Source organism: Erpetoichthys calabaricus, chromosome 8 (assembly GCF_900747795.2).
Source record: "Erpetoichthys calabaricus chromosome 8, fErpCal1.3, whole genome shotgun sequence".
Classification (NCBI taxonomy): domain Eukaryota; kingdom Metazoa; phylum Chordata; class Cladistia; order Polypteriformes; family Polypteridae; genus Erpetoichthys; species Erpetoichthys calabaricus.
In genome coordinates this window covers 79,061,164-79,067,528 of record NC_041401.2, presented here as the reverse complement: position 1 = coordinate 79,067,528, position 6,365 = coordinate 79,061,164, and the positions used below count along the sequence as shown (strand labels likewise).

General features: G+C 38.1%; 1 pseudogene; it reads left to right on the top strand.

Moving 5' to 3' along the window:
• Nucleotides 1–402: 402 nt before the first annotated feature.
• LOC114656550 (SCAN domain-containing protein 3-like) lies at nucleotides 403–2,190 on the top strand (annotated as a pseudogene).
• Nucleotides 2,191–6,365: the final 4,175 nt, after the last annotated feature.

The following is a 6,365-nucleotide window of genomic DNA, read 5'->3' as shown; positions in this document are numbered from 1 at the left end:
ATATAACAAGCTTGCACTCTACGGTGGGTTGGCACCCTGCCCGGGATTGGTTCCTGCCTTGTGCCCTGTGTTGGCTGGGACTAGCTCCAGCAGACCCCCGTGACCCTGTGTTCGGATTCAGCAGGTTGGAAAATGGATGGATGGAACAAGCTTGCACTTAGGTTGAAAGTTCATTTGCGTTTTGAAATTCGTTGGAGCTTGAATGATAATACACTCATCTACTAATTTATTTCAAGAGATTACAAAGTGATTACATAGTTAAATAAAGTGAATTAAAATAAAGTGATTGAAAAAGAATTTACAAAGTGCTTAGTTACCTACGCGCGTTTTATTATTGTTTTTTTAAGTAGTTTCTTAAACATATATATTTTTTTGATTTGCAAGTTTACTGCGAGTTTTATGATGGCAGACACGAAAAAAAAATGCAGACAATACAGTTTGGACTACTTGAAGTTTGGATTTATTCCATCTCTATCAAATCAACACTTGCCGATGTGTCTCATATGTGAAAAAGTATTCAGTAACGATGCCATGAAGCCTTCAAAAATGGAGGACCACTTATCAAGAGTACATGCTGACAAAAAAAGTAAGCCCTTGTCATTCTTTCAAGCACTTAAAGAAAAACTACAGAAAAGGCCATCCATAAGATCGATGTTTGCGTCATCATCTATGCAAGACGTTGATGGTTTACGAGCGTCCTATAATATATCTTTACTAATAGCGAAGTCGGGGAAACCCCACACAATTGGAGAGCAGCTTATTTTACCAGCCATTGCGGAGGTCCTCAACAAAGTTTTGCACAAGCCCGCACATGATATTATAAAGAGAATTCCTTTGAGCAATAACACCGTTCAGAGACGAATAGACGAGATGGGTCGCGACGTGGAAAACATTTTATGCAATTTCTTACAGACCAACAGATTCTCTCTCCAGTTGGACGAGTCTACATTACCCGGCAATGAATCTCTGTTGTTAGGATATGTTCGATATATTAAAGATGAAAATATGTGCCAAGAACTGCTTTTTGCTACATATTTAGAGACTGATACCAGAGGAGAATCGATTTTTCAGGCCGTGGAACGTTTTTTTACCGACAAAGCTATTCCATGGAAGAACATTGTTTCTGTTGCGACTGATGGTGCACCATCTATGGTTGGTCGTCATCGAGGTTTTATAGCTCACTTAAAGAGACAACTGCCTGAGGTACTGGTCATTCACTGCGTGATTCACAGACAGCATTTAGTAGCAACAAATCTGTGTCCTAGATTGCACCAGTCTTTACAATATGTTATAAATGCTGTCAACAAGATTCGAAGCAATTCTTTGAACTCTCGGTTATTTGCTCAGCTATGTGAGGAAAACAACGAAGTCTTTACTCGGTTACTTCTGCACACTGAAGTTCGCTGGCTATCAAGAGGCTCTTGCTTAGCAAGATTTTCAACTATTTTTGAATCTGTGTTGGAGTTTTTACAAGAAAAAGATCCGAATTTGAAAGAAAATCTGAACAATTGTAAAACAGATATTTATTACTTGACTGATATCTTTGGAATGTTTAACAAAGATAATTTGCAGCTGCAGGGTGACGATCTCAACTTGATTAAAACAAAATCAATAATATCGGCCTTTGTGGGTAAACTTATCCTTTATAAACAAAATTTAAGCAGAAAACAATATTCACAGTTTCCGCATTTGTCAAAATTACCAGAAATGCTTCAAGACGATGTTATTTTATCATATGTCACTCACTTGGACGCATTACACAAGGATTTTACTAAGAGGTTTGAGGATCTCTTAAATTTACAAATTCCTCAATGGATAATAAATCCGTACAATATCACAGCCATGGAAGAAGCTAATGTGATAATGCAAGAAGAGTTGATCACCATCAGCACAGAGGAGGAGCTTAAGCAGAAGTTCAACCAAGGCTATCAGAAGTTCTGGTTGCAGCGCAACATTGAAACACAGTATCCTGCATTGTGGAACATTGCTGAAAAATACCTTATCGCTTTTCCATCATCATACCTAGTCGAAAAAGGCTTCAGTGTGGTTACAAACATTTTGACAAAACAAAGAAACTGTTTGAAAATCAACGAACGCGGAGATTTAAGGCTGCAACTCACCAATATTGAACCAGATTTAGCTAGATTGGTAGAAAGTCACCAGGTTCATCCATCACACTGAATTTTTTATTTTTTATCTTTACTTTGCGATTTAAATGTTTTTTTTTTCAAAAAATAATTACCTACTTAAGTATTTTTACGTAATTTATATTAATAATTATTAATTACACTTGATATTTCCTGAATTTTATGTCTATTTATTTTGTTAAATTTTGATGAGAAAATGATGTCAAGTTTACTCACTTAACCAACCGCAAAGCTTTTAAATTGGTAAGTATTTTGTATCAATAGGAAAAAAACTAGAGAGAGAATTTTTAAAGTAATTTGGCTATGGGGGTCTGAGGTATCAGTTCATTTTGGAAAAGGGGTCTCTTGCCCAAAATAGTTTGGGAATCCCTGATCTAGTTGAACAAGAAATGAAAACCAGAACATCTGGGTGAATTGCCCCTCTTGGGTACCATTACCTGGTGCATTTAATGGGATTCAGTGGGCTGAGCTATTTTCTGGAGTGTCCATACACTGCTATCACTAGACTATCCTTTCATGGGACCCTCGTGTACTGTGACAGTCTTATTTTTCCGAGCTATTTCTTAGTGTTCCTTTTTGACACTGCTGGAATTTACTTAAGAGTTTACTGTGTTGCTTAATCAAAGTTATAAACACTATGACTTCTGCATCTGACAATAAATCGGCCAGTGAAGGCCATTTAATTAGCTAGTAGACTGATCTAAGAGCAGCTGCCATCACAGAGTACTGTATCTGTCTTGGAGAAATTGTGTTACAACATATAGGGTGTTCTTTACATTGAAAGAAAGAAAGAATACAAATTAACTAACTTGGATTATGTGTTTATACTAAAAATGTGATTCTGTTATTCTCTCCATTAAATCAAATACTATCACAAGATCACTCTTTACATTGAAGTCCAGAGGGTATTACTTGACATTATAAACTGCTTTTTCTATTGAGGAAATATTTGAAACGGTTCTGAATAAGTAAGCTTTCTGTTGTAACAAAACACTACCAGCCCCGACTGTTTTATACTTTGTCAGTTTGATTTGAATTCTTTTTCATTCACTCCCTTCCGTAAACAACTGAAAACCCTGTTATCACTGGGGGGTGCTAGACAGGATACTTTGAGTATAAATCACAAATCCATGTACAGTATGTGCATTACAGCTGCAGCGACTAATAGATGATATTGCTAGCATGGTGTAATAAATAAATTTCACTCCGGAAGCTTTGCAAAGAGGTGGGGAAATTGCCCCGTATAATGTCCACCGGACATAATGAAAATTTGAATGAAATATGATCAAAAACCAAAGCATTTGACAGAATACAATTCTGGAATGAGGACAGAAAAATGGTGACAGGATGTGATTTAGCTGGAAGTGATATCAATACAGAAAGGCAGAAGTGATGTCATCACAGCGGATCCAGAAGTGACGTCAACATGGTGGAGGCAAAAAATGACGTCATCATTAGGAGTCAGAAGCGGGTGTCTTGTGGAGTGGCCATTCTGAGAAACCGGAAGTGCTGAAGGCAAGTGCGTGGGATTGTTATTTTTCTTCTTTGGGTCTGTTAAGAGAGAGAGAGAGAGGGGCGTTTGTATCGAAAATCAACCCTTCATCTTGTGGTAGATCACTCACCTTAGGACTTGTTGGCTGCCTCCTAAGCACACGTGTGTGATAATGGATAGTTAAAAAAAATATTAGTTAATCATTTTACATGTACTGTACCCCTGACAGTGTTGTTACCTTAGCTGAAATATTATATGCACTCACGTAAGCATTGTATTCTGTTTTTGCAATATAAAAGCGATAACAAAAGTATAAGATGCATGAAATTAAATGTTCAGCTTGCAAGGAGTTGCTCTTGTTCATAAAGTAGTACTGAGAGTCTGAGAGGTTATCTTGCCTGCACTAAACCCCATGTTGTTTTGTACTTGCATGCAAAAAGAGATCTACTTTGAAATGCAAATCTGCAACGGGTAGACTGGGGACATTAGCCACTCTTTGCATGATAACTTAGTCTGTTCAAACTTGAGCCACAAGGCTCACAGAACAATGATGGGTGACCTACAGACGCTGGATTTGTGGCCTCAACATTTGTAATTATGTGCATGACATCACATATTTTCTTAAGAATAGAGAAGAGGATATGTGTACTGTTCTGATCAGCCCTACATACTGTTGTTTTGCCAATATGTTCACCATCTTTAGCATAAAGTTTGCATTGATGTTGTTGCAAGATTTTTCAGACTTGATACGGTCACCTATTATTTTGCAGACAACCCAGATGCCAGAATACATGTCTGGGGTCTGATCACCCTTTCGCAGCACAATATTTGGAAAAGATATTGTGCTGTCGATTGATCGTTCCATGAAGGAGCACATTTTTAACATTAAACAATAGTTTCTTCAGCGTCCATACTCCTTATATAGTGCAGCATTTCTAACATGACAATTTTAGTATGTGATTGTATGATTGGATTCTCTGCTTCTTAATTACTACATCCTCAAATCAGCAATCCCTCACACTAAACCTGCTATTTTGCATGTTAGTTTCAGGGCATTGGTTTCACCATAACTATGCTAGATTTTGAGAAATCTTTGGTTCTGGAATTGACAAAACCAGAACCCATTCCAAAAAAAAGGATTGGCGTCAATGGCCTCATATATCATAGAAGTGTGGCTTTGTCTGTTCCAGAAGCACAGGTTTGGCTGGATTTCATGCTAATACTCCATCCTGGAATAAACACCAGGTGTATCTTACCTTAACTCCTATAATGGCTGGAGGCTTTCATTTCAGCTGCTTTAGATGCCTCACGCCTGGACAAACTGGTGAGGAAGGCAGGCTCTATTGTTGGCATGGAGCTGGACAGTTTGACATCTGTGGCAGAGCGACGGGCGCTCAGCAGGCTCCTATCAATTATGGAAAATCCACTGCATCCACTAAACAGTGTCATCTCTAGACAGAGGAGCAGCTTCAGCGACAGACTGCCGTCACTGTCCTGCTCCACTGACAGACTGAGGAGATCGTTCCTCCCTCAAACTATGCGACTCTTCAGTTCCACCCAGGGGGGGTAAACGTTAACAATATATAAAGTTATTGTCTGTTTTTATCTGCATTATTATCAATCTTTAATATTGTTTTTTGTATCAGTAAGGTGCTGCTGGAGTATGTGAATTTCCCCTTGGGATTAATAAAGTATCTATCTATCTATCTATCTATCTATCTATCTATCTATCTATCTATCTATCTATCTATCTATCTATCTATCTATCTATCTATCTATCTATCTATCTACTTTCAGTTTCTTTTTGCTTTCAATTACCGTTCAGCCTCTTGGCAACATAAGAAGAAGGAATAAACTAAGCAAAATTAGAATCATTTTCTGGGGGGGGTGAGCTTTATTCAGTTTGATCGCCCCTTAGTTTAGATGCATGTACACTTGCTGCTGCCCTTTACAGACTTGTACCAGGAGCTTGCAACTGTGTAAGTGAGTGAGGGTCACACTTGCTTCTAGCCTTGTTTGCTCTCCTTTCAGTGTACCTGAAGCAGACTCTTGAGTACAACTCCTGTTCATGTTACAGCCCAGAAAAGGACCTTCCTTCCTCTCCAGTGGTCTCCTTTCACAGCTTTTCTGAGCTATTCCTTTTGAAGGCCCTTTTGCCCTTCTTAGGTGAATCACACTCTGAGGCATCAACGTCTCATGACTTTTTAACCAAGTATGCCTTTGGATTTTCTAGCAGGAGCTGACTGTGATATCCCTTAAAAATGGTTTGAATTGCTCAACAAGGAGAACAGTTTATGCAAACTTTTAAACAATTTTAAAACAATTAAATCCTCCCAATTAAAATAACAATAAAACTAATCCTTGATGTTTTCTGTCCTTACAGGCTCAATGAAGTATTTTCCAGTGTGATCACAAATACATCTAAGCCTAAGTTACCTGCTTTTTGGTGCCATAAGTAAGTCAGCCACCATTGGTGCAGGGAAGTGTGGCAGCTATTAGAACTCCCAGTTGGATAGCAGCTACATAAGATATAGGGAATGATCAACACGTTGAGTAAAATGTCTAAATAAAGTGTCTGTTTAGGATATTGTATTTGTAATACTCTTTAACTGTTTGTATAGTGTGTCATGACTGATGAGAACTTTCAGTGCAATTCCTCTCAGATGGTTATATTTTGAGAGTGGCAGAGATTAAAATAGTCCCTAATCCTTCTGGATCATAATGGA